The sequence below is a fragment of the Solanum dulcamara genome, chromosome 9 (assembly GCF_947179165.1).
Source record: "Solanum dulcamara chromosome 9, daSolDulc1.2, whole genome shotgun sequence".
In the NCBI taxonomy this organism is placed as follows: Eukaryota; Viridiplantae; Streptophyta; class Magnoliopsida; order Solanales; family Solanaceae; genus Solanum; species Solanum dulcamara.
The window spans coordinates 2,721,957-2,739,122 of NC_077245.1; the positions used below are offsets into that span (position 1 = coordinate 2,721,957).

At 32.5% G+C, this 17,166-nt stretch overlaps 1 long non-coding RNA gene across 5 annotated transcripts; it reads right to left on the reverse strand.

The window, feature by feature from the left end:
* Positions 1-816: 816 nt before the first annotated feature.
* Positions 817-8,951, reverse strand: LOC129902616 (uncharacterized). Of its 5 annotated transcripts, XR_008770122.1 has the most exons (7): positions 8,588-8,950; positions 6,578-8,494; positions 5,481-6,452; positions 3,510-3,640; positions 2,891-3,425; positions 1,358-1,655; positions 829-843 (listed from the first exon to the last, which is right to left on the reverse strand). It is a non-coding gene; the product is annotated as an uncharacterized LOC129902616 (long non-coding RNA). The 5 variants fall into 5 exon arrangements; XR_008770124.1 differs by having other exon boundaries at positions 817-831; positions 1,358-3,425; positions 8,588-8,951; XR_008770125.1 differs by having other exon boundaries at positions 1,358-3,425; positions 8,593-8,951.
* Positions 8,952-17,166: the final 8,215 nt, after the last annotated feature.

Genomic DNA, 17,166 nt, shown 5'->3' on the forward strand with positions numbered 1-17,166 from the left:
ACAAATACCGTTTCATTAAGGCAGTGATTAACAACATATCATGACACTAAAAATCAATTAGAAGTTGAAAGAATAACAAGGTGCCAATTTCTTTTGAAAAAGGTAAAAACATTCAACACAAGTAACACAACACAGAGGATGGACCAATGGAATATTACTTACCTTATTTTTCCTGGCGGTCAATCAGAAACAAGCATTACCACTAATTTCTTAATGGTTGGTAAAAAGCAACGCATCAAAATCATGTAATCGACAATAACAACAATATTCAACACCAAACAATAACCCGCTGCAATTCCAAAAAGCAATCTAAAAGAGGATAATGACTGGAACCTATTAGCTCTGGAAAAAATGAATCTTCCTACAGAAAAATATAATTATACTACCCTCATACCATTATACAACATTTCAAAATAGAAGTTCCCATCATGTGAGTTCTAATGAACATAGCCAATTCAAACCCAAATTATCCCCAAGACTGGCTAAATTAACAATGATCTCGAATTTGACATCATCCAATTAAAGGAAAATTTAAGAAGCTCACCAATAATAATAACCATCATGCGACCAGTACTAATACTATAATGAAAAATACACCGCCATGACTCGGTAGACATCAGGACACCAGAAAAATTAACACAACCCCTGCTGGCAAAAAGTCTGCCTGTCTAATGAAGAAACACCTAAACATTCGGGATTGTATGAGAATAAGAGAGGAACTTGTTAACATTCACATAAACATTAGGAATTCAGAGTTTGCATAGAGGCCAAAACTTCATCCCCTGAAAGGCAGCACTGGCACAAAACTCTGTCAAATCTGCTCAACACCATCTGCCACAAAAACTAATTACACAAAAATTAGCGTAAGTATGATCGCGCAGATTGTAAGTGTAACAAACCCAAATTCTTAACTATATTAATAAGAGAGTTGGTATGTGAGTACAACTTTAGATTCATAACTAACGATGCTCAAACTACTGAATTACAATGGAAATATTGCAATAGCAAAGTAACTGAGATGGAGATGAGAAGCTTAGACTCTAGAAGAAGAAAGAGAGGACAGACATTTTTTCTTCAATATGCATGTCTAATTTGCTATCACAAGTTGTATTTATCAACCCGGATCCCAAACATAAGTCTCTTAACTCGGTGTTGGGCTGCTTTGCCCATACTGGTCCAGGCCCGTTCATAACAGTAAGTCACATGTATATAAATAAAGTGCAGACTCAAGGGTTGTAAAATGGAAATAAACTGCATATACAACAAAAATGCATAAAGGAAACCAAAAAATTTACTGTATCAAAGAAAACGGGCAAAAATTTGCAAAACTGTAGACATAACTAGATAACTGGATTACCTCAGTATGAAAAAGTAGATGAACAATCTTTCAAGAGAGCTACAGTCAACCGTGACACATGGTCGAACCACTCATCTAGGAGAGACTCACATCCCTGCTCGACTGTTCCACTCAGAAATTAGCAAAAGGCTTGTAATAGATTGACGCTCTGGATGACTATGGAGCTCAATCAACAACACACTTCTGAGGATTCCATGGGACCACAGACCGACATGGCATATCCAGGATGCAGCAGAATGTAAAACCAACCACTGCTAAAATTTCTGGTCTTAGACAGCACCAGATACAACAGAACCAACTGCTTCAAACAAACAAGAGCAGCAGCATATAAGATTTCTTGCATGTGCTATACAGCATGAGAGATCAAATCTTCAACTGCAAATACAGCAGCAGGAACAGCTCGAACATTTCTTGACACAGTAGGCATTTCTTGATACATTCAGAGAAAAAAGTGCTTTATGTTCAGCAAGTAGGAAGAGCGGCAGTTCACCAGGAGCAGATAAATCAAAAATTTACTGGAAATCTCAGGCCACATGACCAGGCCATTAACCATAATTTGATAAGCTTCAATTTGATCTAGAGACACTGAGCTGTTTTTAAGGCCAAATTTCCTAACCTACCTTACAAAGAATACCCTCACAAGGACGACAACAAAAGCACCATAACAATAATATCGTTTGAAGTTTGATACAATTACAACACAGGCAGACGAGCTCCCACAGAACTTGTACAGAAGTACATTACTAGCTAAGCAAGAGCAAGTCTTGAAACAGAAAATAACTAATATTTGCCAAGTAAAGTCAAAGTTCAATTAATGCAAAAATCAAAATTTACCACAAGCGGTTGTAATGAATGACCATTGTTTCCTACCTCGGCTCTTCATTAGAGACCAGCTAATTAGATTTCTATCATGCTCATCTCTCATAGCTAAATCAACCAATTAAAAGCTAATTATCTGGATGTGTTGAGCTTAGTAATTTGAGACTGGTTATTAATGCAAAGTGATTTGCTGCGAAATGAATAAATGCAATTAATAGTTGGTCTAATTGCCAGTATATGAGAGCCCAGTGCATGTTTCATTACTAGTTTTTGCAATGCATATTTCATTACTAGTTTTTCTATTTCAAGAAACTTTGAGGTCCTTGTACCAGTTTATGGACACCTTACATAAAAACTCAACGATCAAGTATTCTAATCAGAACCCAGTCAGAAGAAAACTGTAATCCAGAACCCATAAACAAAATCCTGGCCAGCCTCTGATTGAAGCAACTTACATCTAGTGGTGAAAGTGATGGAGGTTAAGTGCAAGTTATTCATTAAGTCAAGCTATTCATACTTTTTAAAGTACACGAGAACTGCCCACTTAGAAAATTTTAAGATTGATAAACAACTGTGGAGTGAACTTTTAAGTATCTTAAGATTGATAAGCACTCGTGGAGTGAATTTAAGTAAGCCATGTAGTCCAAATAGCTAGCTGGTATGAAAATAATGATGCAACTAGTTAACTATACCAAAGAGAATTGATGATCGTACCTCTAATGGAGTGCTGCAGTAGAACGTTGATTGTCCATCCCCATAATTAGCAAATTAACACGATTTACTTGTCCTTGAATTTGTCTTTCAGGATGACACAGTTCAGAAATAAATAAGACCAATTCGAGAACAAGTAACCACGGAATCGTTGCAAAGTTGGAACACGGAAAGTGCAGCAAAAATAAAGAGGACACAAACGCACAAAGAGAGGAAAGCCGGGCAAAACCCCGTGCCATCTCCCCTGAGACACCAAAATCAATACTTTTATTAGGTACTTGTGACCTGCCACGCGAGCTCACCCAACATGGCAAAGGCCGGGCAACGTAAACAGTAAATATCTCACACAACGTCACTCAACCTTTCATCCTCTCATACATATGCATGCATAAATAAAAACTACTAATGTACATGAACCATTCAAATAAATAGACATTAAATTTAACAATTATAACCTTAGATGCACCATCAGGCTCGCTGTTTCACTCCCTTCGCAGCTGGAATTGCAACAGCATCCGAAGATCAGCTCAATTCGGATCTGCAACATGTTGAAAGGATTAGCCAGTTTTCAGTCTTCAACAAAAGATAACTTGCTATTACAACAACCAATAAGATCTCAGACCTAACGATATCAAGTAATTAGTCCACATTGACGAATCTCTGACAAAAGATTCAGATATACATCTGTGTCTACCGGCAGCCACCATTGACGGAGAACAAACAGCTACACCGTTTGTCCGGCCAATCGACGAGCTGTTACAGAAGCACATCAAATCCATATTCAAAAGGTAGACACAAAATTGATTGGCTCAAAAGGCGAAGAGGTTTTAGTGATTGAAATAAACGGAAAAATCAAATTGTAAATTATTGAGGGTTTGGGAGGATCGGACGGTTGAGATTAATTTAGGAATAGGTATTTAACGGTAGATGAGTTAATCGGAAAAGGCGGCAAAGAAGTTTCTCGAGGCGGCAAAGGGTACGCAAATACTTGGATAGTTGAAAGATATTGTAATTTAGGGATAATTATTGCTATACTATTTATCGTTGGATAATCTATTATTTTTAAAAATTTTATTTTTAACTATTTCACATATTTAATACGAGAATATAAACTAAAACACACTCTTTTCCTTTTTGATATCATAGAGTATAATATTGTATCAAGAAGAAACCGCTTAATAAATTACTTATATTGTCGAAATATAATATACTCTAATGATATTAAAGAATAAACATAAAAGGGATACTGACAAAAATACATGTTTAATACTTCAGCAAAATTATTTGATAAGAAAAATTTGTTTGCTTATACTTGATGATATTAAAGAGGAGCAATAATAGTGGAGTCAGCATGACATGCGCGAAATTAAAAAAAAAATGAATAGAAAAATAAATAGTTTAAACCATAAATCTATTAAAAATAAATAATTTAAATTTAATTTAATTTAAATAAATAATTTCACAATTCATTTATTTTATGTAATTTTTCCTTTAATTTATTAATAAGGGGAAGCCGGAAGGTGTTTTATTTTGACTAGGACTTCATAAATTTTGTAACGTGTGATAACATGCTTCACACGACTAAAAGCACGATAATTTCATATTTCTAACTTAAAATTAAATTAAATATATAAGATATGCTTCGCTGGACCAAAAAGGGGCGGTGAGTGGCCATGGAATTGGAGCGTGTAGCACTAGATACAAAACGTATCACTTTGGAAATGTATGCACTAGACACGTGTTTTTTTGCTTCATTGTACAACAAGCAAATGAAAATGTGTAATTTCGTGCTTTTTGTAGATAAAAAATACATTATAATTAAAATAGTTTGTAAAATAATATTCATATATCTACTATAATTAAAATTGAACAGTTAGAATTACTGGTTCAAAAGCAGTACCTAAGGGTGTGCGACTCTGTTCAGTTGAAAGGAAAAATATTCTTTAATTTTCTTGTGTGATTAATCAAATATTTTAGAAAATAATTAATTAAAAGAAACTTTTATCATAAAAATATTTTTTCTAAAGAAAACTGAAAACAAATTGCACTGGTTCCCTTCGCTATTAAGTGTCTGACGTAACTTATTTTGGGCTACTTATAAATAGTCTAGCTATTTTCAGTTTAAAAACTGCTTTAAAAAAACTAAGTAAATTTAATTATTTTTTTAAGCTTATTTTAAATACAAAATAACTTTAAATTCATCAGCTAAACACTCAAAAAAAAATTAAAAACATAAAATAATCCAAACAGGCTCTAATTGTATACTCTTCACACTTAAGCCTCCATCACATATCATTTACATTGCCACCTCCCAAATGATGTCTTCATGTTTTTATATATATCTATCGAATACAAACAAAAAAAGAGGGTCAAGCAACACTTTCTTGAATGTAAACATCTTTCAACTTGCTTCCTTAAAATACTTTTTTTGACCCTAGACATCCCCCAAGGTTTAACTCCATCGAGAAAAAAAAGATCAAATTTAATGTCACAGCAACAAATACACTAATAGGTTTTTAGTTCCATCTCAATACTCTGTACTTTGTCCCAAAGACATTTCTACGGTAATAGAAAGTTTGAGAATGTCGCTAACCTTGCACGATTAAACAAAATTGGTGTTACCTACGAGTAGATACCAACTGTAAGAAAGATCAAAGATAAAAATGTCAGTACCAACCACCGGAATTATTAGTCATGGTGAAGATAATATGGTACAGTAGATTATCAGATGACCGCAAAATTACAATTCCATCACATAAAGAATTTAATTTAATATCACAAAAACATCTCCCTCAAATTACTACTAAATTTACATGATTAGACTAACTAATTAACTTTCGTGCTAATTGCACCGATAAAAAGATAAGACAAATTACAATAGCCCACCTAAATAAGGAATCCAGGTGGATTCGAACCACCGACCTCTCGACAACAAGCATCGAGCGCTCCACCGTATACCGAGCTCTTGGATTCATCCGAACAAGAAAATACTTACTCTATAAATAATTTTAAAAAATCATGCGACAAGGGCCTTACACTTAATTATCACATGTGAATTAGAAACTAACGCAAATTATTGGTCATTGGTCTAGTGGTAAAATCAAAGCACCATCTTTAGTTTAAATTCATTAATAATCACTGTTGAGAGGATTAATCAATTTAGATAATAATTACTACAGGCCAAAAATACCCGATACAACAATCTAAAATAACTATATAAATAACAACATTTAATAGATATATTAATATATATATGACCAAGCCGACTGAGAACCAAACCTCAAGCTACTCTCGACGAAAATAATCCCTCGTAGCAAAAAATATTGTAACATGACAGTACTTTCTTGGAACTGAAAAAGTACAAAGCGGAGGCAAAATTATTGAATCAAAGGTTCAACAATAATTGATATCTGTAGTAAAAAACGAACATCTGACCATTAGCTCTGCCGAACGACAAATCTTAACAGTAGAAGATTAAACGCACCATCCAGTTGTAAACTGTTAATTGACCATAACATTAGAAAAATGTTTTACATACTCCATTCCCAGCGGATTAATTCATGCACTGCAAGAGACGAAATAAATTCAATTAAATACAAATATAAAGAGCAGAAAACTTATAACTCAATGAAATATAACTAAACTGGGGGAGATGGAACAAATATTTGATTGGATAAGACAAATGTTTACCTCAAGATTAGCAGAAGGCAAAACACAGCCTGAGTAGACATCAACCATCTGCCACAAGGTTTTTGAAAAGCAAAATATATAGGAAAATAGATAACAGCACAATACAGGAATGAGGACAGTAGTGCTCTGGAAATTCCTCTAGAGAATAAGGCAAAGAATATGTCAACATATCGTCAAAAACACAACAGCACCTATGTTGCGTCTTATGATTAAACACCCATTTTGTATCTTGCTGAAACACAAGCTTCAAACAACGGACAAACTGGAGTATCCCAAAAGTAGGAACATAAACTCAAAAGCAGTGAAACCACAGCCAGAGTATGTTGAGATTTCCACGCACAGATAAAACGCACAACCATGAGGTACAAAATCTTCAACTTCAACAGCAGCAGCAGCTCAAAATATTTCTGGACAACCTTTGTTAAAATAAAGCTTCGCGTACAACAGGGCTGAACATACAGCACTTTTACAAGGACAAATGAGGACTTCAGCCAGCATCAATGCTACTCCAAGTTCTCATACAGCGAAGGCATCCACCAATAAGAATAAACGCAAGATCTAACCAGTACATCGAGTAGTTTTTACAGTCAAAATCACAAACCTGCCTAAAAAGGTAACCTCCCAAAGGGCTACAATAAGGGGCAATAAAAAGAATATACAACGGATTGGAACAACTACATCACTAACTGGTAGAACATAGACGTGCCGCTAATATTCATGAAAAAACCCACTTAAAAACAATTAAATCATCAACAATGAAGGGCAAATTGCTAGATAATAAAAACGAAGGAAAATACTAGAATCAAGTGAGTGCATTGCACAAAGGACAAGAAAAAGAAGATTCATAGTTTGCAGCTTCTGCAATGCCCAACAATTACAGCTTTTGTAAAGCCTGTTTAATTGTTGTTATTCCCCATACTTCTTGATATAAGACCGCTTGATCAATTGTTCCTCATATTCATCCAACAAGTTGAATAATCCAATTTATACTTGAAATTGACATTGTTTGCTAATCAATTAATTTTCAAAAGTTCCATAAACGACATAGTAAAAACATTATATTGAAAATCATGGATTAGAGGTCCTATCAACTATTAATCAGCGTAAATTTTAAAAAAACAACTCATGATGCTTTTTTCATTTCAGGCAGGCCAACTGAGATCGACACTTGCCAAGTTAGACTTCAAATAATTTTTAGTTACTTTCATAAAAAAAGGTATGTGGTGATAAAATAAAAAGTGATCTTTTAGAGCCTTTCGGTTTGTAAAAATAATTCCAGAAATATATTGTGTATTAATTAGTGTCTTAGGTGAATGATAATTAACGCAACTAACTCTTCTATGATGAATTTGCAAATAAACTTTGCGAAAAGAATTGATACCTCTAATAGAGTGCTGCAGTAGAAACGTTGCTTGTCCATGGCCGTGCTAAGCAAATCAACATGAGTTACTTGTCTTTGGATAAAACAGTAACCACCGGATCGATGCAAGATTGTTGGACGCGGGAGCAAGGAAAGAGCATGAAAATAAAAAGGACGACACACAAGAGAGGAGATCCGGGCAAAACCCCGTACCTCTCCTCTCAAACACCAAAAAAATACTTTTATTAGGTACTTTTGACCTGCCATGCGAGCGCACCCAACATGGCAAAGGCCGGGTAACATGAACAATAAATACCTCTCTTTTTTCCTCTCATGCCTCACACAACGTCTCTCAATATTTCATCCTCTCGTACATATGCATGCATAAATAAAAACTAACGCAAATGAAACATTCAAATAATTATAGACATCAAATTAAACTATTATAACCTTAGATACACCATCACGCAAGATGATTTCAACCTCGATCGATGATAACCAGTCTAAACGATTGATCCGACACACCGATTGAATAGTCCTTCAATCTCTATTCAGATCTGCAAATATAAAAAGGTTTAGCATGCGGTAGAAAACATAAACTAGCTTAATTCATCTTCTCCAAGCAAACAAAACACAACAAGCATATTTACCTCACCGATAAAGCTCCTGCACACAACGATGGAATCCTCACGAGGTCAACGCCTTGTATTATGAAACCATTGCTCCAACCTCCACAGATCTGAGGTTCATCTCCATCTAACCAGCACGAAAGCATCAGATCTACCATCTCTTCGTCAACCGGCGGCCACAGTCGACGGATATCGAACCGTTAGCATGTTCGATTGGTAAATCACCGATCCGTTGCAGATACATGGCAAATCCATATTCAAAACGTAGATCGATGAACGATCTACACAGATCTGAATATGAAAATTGAAGAAGATAAACTACATAGAAGAGATCTGGAGAAAGGAGGAAGTTGGATGTAGAAGGAAAAGGTATGCATGAATGAACGAAGGAAGGTCGTAATTTATTGAGAATTTTGAAGGATTGGACGGCTCAGATTTATTTAGGATAAGATATTTAACGGTAGAGATGAGCTAACCATAAGAGGCGGTAAAGGGCTTGACGAGGAATAGGTACCGCAAATACATGGACAGCTGTTATTGAATTAATTAATTAGTGGGAAGGTTCTGGATGTAGTCTTTTGAGTAGGACATCTTAACTTTTGTAACGTGTTATAACACGCTTCTCACGACTAAGACGATAATAAAATAATTTCAGAATTTTAGCATTTTCAAACAATTTATTCTACTTTTTGTGAAAGATTTAATTATTTTTTATATTTAAAAACTTTTAGTCACTATGGTGAATATTATGTTTTTGAAAGGTGGAATAATATTAATAGTCAATTAAACTTGCAATATAATTTATTTAGATACTAGAATTAATGTTTATTGAACATCTCAATATATTATAAGAGTTATTATTAGATACTTTTAACTAGAATTTTGAAAAAAACTTATATGCATGATCTTAATCGTGACCTATTATGTGGTTAAATTAATTATTATTTAAAAGATGTCAATTTTCTTCAAATATAAACATCACTCCTTAATTCGAATATGTGTGAAATTTTATAATTTATTGAAGTTGAATATGTAAAATAAAATTATGTAACATATTTTAAATGGCTAATTAATTTTATTAACGTAATAGAGCGCTTGATAATACGTGTAAAAAATAATTTTTGAAGTGTGAGTATTTAATTAATTGCATTGCTTTTATCACACGTTCCCATAATAAGCGCTTAAGAAAATGTACAAAATTTTATTCATTCTCTCTTAGTTAACTTTGAAGTATTTTGACACATGCCTTCATATAAGCTTATATTGGGTTTTAGATTAAGGTACGTGAATAAAATGGAGGGAAATGAAAGTTGAACAAAATTTATTCGTCTTTCATTGAATATAAAAAGGGAATTTTTTATGCTTATATATAAAAATACGTATTTTAAATTTTTAAAAGTTGATAAAGAGAATTTCTCCTCACGTCATTATTGTCGCTTTGCTCAGATTCATAATCTGATTTTTTTTGTGTGTGTATATATATTTGTTTATTTATTTTGGAGCAAATTTGTATGATCATTTGTTACATTCTATATTTTTGCATCTGGATTATTCGTAAGCTAACGGTTATAAATTCAAGGACTTTTAATTTTAAATTTTAAAAGGACATGATTTGTTATAGATGTCAAGTTATTTGAATAATTTATGTGAAGTAAAATACATCTCAAGAAGGACCCTTGAGCCAAATCAAAGTAGAAGCCATCAAATGTTTTTTTTTCTTAAAGTCACGTTTCGGGTAAGCCAACTTTGGGAGGCCATAACCTCTTTAGAATTTGGGAATTTGGGAAAGCTCTCAAAATGAAAGTTGTAGGCAATTAAAATATCTTTCCAACCATAGGTCGTGGGACAAAATGTGATATCGGAGTAATAAGATATAGACGTTTTAAGTCTGACAGGCCAAACTAAATAGTGAATTCGGCCCAACTCAATTCTAATTCGGGTCAGGCCCAATACCCATGAAATTAATCTAATTTTTATCTCTTTCTTCATACTTTAGACCAAGAAATATCTGGAAATTTCCAGAGAGAGTAAGAGAAGAGAAAGCTAGAGAGAAACACCAACATCTACCACAATTAAAGCCCCGAATCTCAAAGCTTTTGAAGAGAAAATTGTTGTACGTCGCATTGGCTTCAATTTGAGCTAGATATCATCCAATAAGGAGAAGATTTTATGTGGTGCAGCAAATTTAAGATAATATTAAAGTCTCATTTTCATTGTTAACAAGTTTAGTTAGAGTTTTAACGGATTAGAACGGAGAAAATAGTGTTATAAACTAGTTTGGTGATTTGTTGAGATTTATGGGTTAAAGGGTTGTTTTAGGTAGCTTAAATAGATGAAATTAGCTTAGTGATGATGTATAATAATGGTTGATATTGTTTTGATGTTGTTGATGAGTTGTTGTTCTTGAATTTGGAGGAAAAAGGTGTATGAAGATTGTGAATGTTCAAACCCGTTTTTGGAATTGAGTAGCTGGTAGTAATTCTGGAATATCTCATTGTGTAGACCTTCAATTTTAGATATTAAACATGTTTTGGAAAGATAATACACGTACCTACAACTCTTATGTTTATATTGTAGTCTATATCTGCTGATATTATATCAAAAAATAAGGATGAATCATAAGACAAATTCTGTCCAGATTCTGGATTGCAAAAATCCCTCATGTATACCTGTTAGTGTTTTGATGATATCTCTTTGTAGAAAATGAGTTTTGAGTGGATTTCTTTTGCATTGGAAACTTAAGACAGAGATCTAAATGTTTCATGAAGGTCATAAAGTCCAGTTTTGCCGTTTTCATTTTCAAAATTTAGATACAACTTGAGGTACTCGGCTTTCCGAATTTACTGCTTTAGTAACATGAGTCGGGTGGAAACATTCTAGGTTTATTGTCAATAATAAATCTTATTTTGTGTCAATATTTTGGATTGTTGATGTTTCTTGATGATTATATGGCTGGTTTGAAAGTGGAAAAAGTGAGCGGTATAGGGGAGGTGTTGTCCAATTTTTTTTAGAAATAACCTACTAACGATAGACTACGTTTTATTCTTGTCCATAGCTTAACCATAGTGCTTAACGTTTTAATATAGGTTGAGACAATATTGGACAGCATATACGTATAAACGCTAAAGGTATGTAAAGTTAACATTTTCTTCTTTTTGCATGATCCATATGAAACGAACGAATGACGTATGCTTAAATTCCAAAGAAACTCTTATTCGTAGATATACTCGGATGGCTACCGTTCTTGATTTTCAAAATTTATATTGTTATGTCTTGACTCATGTGTATGATTCCATCCATCCTAGTTGGTATAACTCATGTTGTGGTATAATTTATATTTTAGTATAATCCATAATTGGTGTGATTCATAATGACTATTGTCTTGGTTTTCAAATGATGAACTGTTTTGCTTATTCTATTAAGTCTCCGATAATGATCAAATTTCACAAGGTTGCTAATGATACCTTATTCGTGCATATTGTTATGGTATTATTCACCGAGTCCTACAATAGGCCGGGTATGTTATCATGTATGGATTCCACTACATTATTCACCGAGTTCCTTACTAGAGGGTCGGGTACGTGATATGATAATATGATATTATGATGATATGACGATATGATTATGGCACCGAGTCCCATAATGGGTCGGGTACGGTATCAGTGTACACTACTCTATTCACCGAGTCCCTTGCTAGAGGGCCGGGTATGGTATATATATACATATGACGATATATTGATATAATTGTGACACCGAGTCCCATAACGGGCCAGGTACGATATATGATGATGATATGCATGTCTTCATTTTATAAGACACAGGTATAGTGATTTATTGATTATGATACTTGACTCCTGAATCTTTATTTCAGATGTGATCTCCTTTACGATATTTTATACTTTATATACTCGGTACATATTTCGTACTGACCCCCTTTTTTGGGGGGCTGCGTTTCGTGCCCGTAGGTACATATACTCATTTTGGAGAGCCGCCAGCTTAGGATTCTACTCAACGGGTTTGAAGTGCTCCATTGTCTCGGAGCCTAAACTTTTGGTACTAATCCTTATAATGTATATATTTGTGTATTTAGGGGTACGGTGGGGCCCTGTCCCGTCATATGCTATTGTTAATCCTCTTAGAGGTCTGTAGACACATGAGTGGGTTGTATGTAGATGTTGTCTGGTGTACTAGTATGGCTTATGTTTTTGGACGTTTACATTCGGAGTGAAAGCCTTGTCGGCTTACGTATTATGTTATCTTATTTTTGACAATTAAGACTCTCCAAGAAACAGGTGATTTTGATATATATATAAGTGATAGTTTGAGACGACGTGCTGCCCATATAAATCCTATATCATATTTAACTGCCGATTGACTATAGGTAATAAGTGTGTATACGAGTGTCCAATTCGGACACTAGTCACGGCCCACGGGGCTAGGTCGTGACATCATTGATCTACTTCGTTTGTTGAGTTCGTTGAAATTTCACAAAATTTGTTATCATTATTGACGAATAAAATTCTGTTCTATCATATGAGCAATCTCCCTCTCTCTCTCTCTCTCTCTCTCTCTCTCTATATATATATATATATATATATATATATATATATATATATATATATATATAAAAGGAACATAGACAATGTGATATGGCACCTCTTTAAGTATGACCTTTATTCATATTTATCTTTTTTCTCTTTTTTTGATTATTTTTTTATTTAATTATTTATTTTATGATAAAAAGTCAAAAACTCGCTCTCTTAATTCTATTAATTAGGTCTCTTGATTCTATTAATTACACCCTTTCTTCTTATGACCGCTGAACTAGAGTTTTTAGTGAAAAACATCCTTAAATTATATCTCAAATTTAAATTACATTCTTAAAATATATTTTTTGACAAAAAATATCTTTCAAGTATTTGAAAGTTAGCAATTTTCATCATTCAGTTAGATATTGCCAAACTATTAACGGATACTACAAAAATATGTGCAATTCCTATGAACAAAAAGTTTTTCTGCATAATTCGTTAGCTTCTATAAAAAGCTCCTGAAAAAAAATATTAAAAATCATGGACACCATTGTTTGCTGAAACAAAAAGTGTTAGGAAAGTGAATATACATGATCTGCTCTTCTTCTCTTTTACCAACAGAAGTCGAAGCTTAATTATCTTCACCTTTTTAAAAGTTAAATTGTAGTTAGATCAATAATTTTTTTGTGCAATCTGATATTAAGGTGATCAAAATTCTATTTATGTTTGATATTCAAGTTTTTAATCAAAATTCTGTTTATTTCTCGCATTTGAGTTTCATTCTCCATTATTAGAAGTGGAAGTCTCCTATAAACACCGCTTAGGCAGATTCAATTGAGAAGAAACATATTTCAATCGGTAATTTTTTCATATTAAACCACATGAAAAATAAATGAAAAAAATTGTGAATTAATTTTTTTTGCATAATGCTAAACTCAATTGCCCAAAAAGTTCACGACAATATTTTTGGCGTATTTTAGAATAATAAATACAAATGGGAGACTTGATTTTTGTAGGATCTGTTAGTTTTCTTAAAAATCCTAGCAGAAGGATGAAAATTGTTAAATTTTAAATACTTGGAGGATGTTTTCTGCTAAGAATAATATTTTAAGGATATAATCTATGTCTGGAGTATAGTTTAAGAATGATTTTGGCCAAAAACTCGCTGAACTACTTCCACTATAATTTTTTTTCCCTATATAGAAGCTAACTAATTGTGAATCATTTTTCATCCAAACTTGAAAATGTAAAAAAGCTTTGTTGAAGCTATACAAAATCATTAGTTTTTTTTTGTTGTTTGTCCATGTTATCCCAAATTTTTTGATACGGAAAAATTTTAAAAGTGTTGTAAAATAGACTAGATTAATAATTTAAGAAGGAGAAAATAATAACAAGAGAGATAATGAGGGAAAGAGGAAAAGAGAGGAGTTGTGCGTGTTTTTCTGTATGTATTCACTCGTTCATTTGCACAGAATGTGCATATTATATAGGCATTACAAGGAGTCAATTTTCTTGCCTAACTTGCCCAACTTGCCCAACTATCCAAGTGGGTGGGTACCACTTGGATAGATACATCCATACATAACAAAAAGTACACAATAGTAAGACTTTTTCCTTTTACCGATTGTGCAGGGAGTACTAAGAGAAATTGTCTACAAGCAATACTGTGTTGCAAAATAATGAATATACTACTCACTAATGTTGCAAAGTTGAAGGTAGGAAATATTGAACTTTTCATTTCCCAGATTAATAATATTTATGTTTGGCAATGATAAGATTCAATCACAGTTTATAATTTTTGCAGTAGTGAATTTGTGGCATATTTAGAAATAGTGGATGACGTTATTAAAGTGACATAAAATGAAATGAATTATAGAGGAACAAGGTAACTACGATTATTGAAGTCTTGAAAATGAAATGAATTATAGAGGAGCAAGGTAACTACGATTATTGAAGTCTTGAAGATATTTGATAGGGTTTCTTGTATGTTTCAAAAAGAGCATATGGCCTGCTTATTAAACCATTAATCATGACTTATGAGTATGCCAAATGTATCGCTTCAATTATCTGTGTAGATATTATTATTAAGATATTTTAGACAACTTTATTTATTCAATATACATATTATATGTGCTCATTTCGATTTTTTGGTATTAAACCATTAATCATGACTTATGAGTATGTCAAATGTATCGCTTTGGTTATCTGTGTAGATATTATTATTTAGATATTTTAGACAACTTTATTTATTCAATATACATATTATATGTACTCATTTCGATTTTTTGGTATTGTATTTTTGTCATTATTTTATGTTAAAAAAATATGTTGTTCGATCACGAGGTTGATAATTCAAAGTTGATTGATTGAGAAAAAAATTCAAACTTAATTTTGTCATATTTAAAGTTTCAAAATTTAGTTCCAATGAAAAAAAGTTGAATTGTTCAAATAGTTATTTTTCAAATTCGAATGATCTCATTCTATTAGGCATTGAATTTGTATTTTACATTAGTAAGTTGAATACGTCAAGATTAATGGAGCGAAAAATATATACGCTAAGATATATATTTTAGAATTCTATTCTTTAATTATTTTTTCTTTTTTCGAACAAGCTAAATGCACAATAAGCTTTAAATTGAAATACCTTTGTTTTAATTTTTTGAGTTGATAGTTATTCTCACAAAATTTTGAGATCATAACTAATATGTTTTTTTTTTTAAAAAAAAAAGCGAAGAAGATGAATATTTTGCGAAGCAAAGATAGAACTTATTAAGAAAGGGGCCTATGTATGTCTATTTTTTTGTTGGGGTCGTTGATCTTGATCTTGTTTTCCCGGTGTGAAATCAGTTGGTTCCGTAGTTTTAGAATTCTGCTAACCTCGTCTCGAAACCAGCGAGTTGCCTAAAACCTTCGTTGTGCATAAGTAAGATCTATTCATAGTTGGTCAATCCCCCACAGCAGGATAGATCCGGAGCAACGACCCCAACAGTTTGAAAGATATTTTTGAGAAAAGGTTTTTTTATCTATGTGTGCAGATTTACTTTTTCAATTTGACAATTTAGTAATATTTTAATCTATTTAATTTGTTTATGAAGTATTTCCTCTTCTTAATGTAAGTTGTTGAAAATTTTCATACAAAAATAAGAGCAAATCAGAAAATGAACTACGCGTTTGTCTCATCTGCTTTTATATTTTGAAGATAGTTTAACTTAAAATGTTGTGATTGGTTATAATGTGTTTACAATATTATATTTTCTTGTGCTTCTCAAAAAATACTTTAAGAATTGCTAATCTCTAAATTGTATTGCATTGTTTGCTCTCTATATTTAATTAATACTTTAACAAGTGAATATTCTCCGGATAGTGTCGTTTGAATTTGTAAATTGTTTCAAAATTCATGCATCAAGAATAATGAAAACTAAGAAAGGATGAGTCATAAAATAAAGAACACAGGAACATACTTTTTTTTTCATTTTCCGTCGTATTAATGTTTATACTGTAAATTGCTATTTAGTTTATAGAAATTAACAAATATTTTAAATTAAATACTAATATGTGTACTTTTATCTTGCTATTAACAATTAAAAAGTTTGTATTTTTTTATGTTACCATGAAATTTACTATTTTCAATCAGCAGGAAAAAAATATTTTTGTGATCGCGTGAAGCGCAATCAAGTTCACTAGTTAATTCATAACCTTGAACAATTGTGCAAGGATTAAATTCTTTGAAAAATCATAGTTTTTGTTAGGTTCGAAATTAAACGGTTGACATTTGGTGTGCATTACTTTGGACATTGAAGTGCTGCCCTTTGTGCAGCATTTGCTTGTCCGTTGATGGCATTTCATTCTCCCTTAACTCTCATTTAGGTTGTGATAAAATGTGAAACTCATATAACCTCTAATACATTGTTCATCTATTATTCTACTTCGGTATAACTTATAACTTATGTAATTTTGGGGTCATTTATTTACCCAATTTACTATCCCATAATTTTTCTATTCATTGCAGAAAAACATTCTCACCTATAAATAGTGATGGTCTTATATTAGATTAGATACAAGAAAAGCATT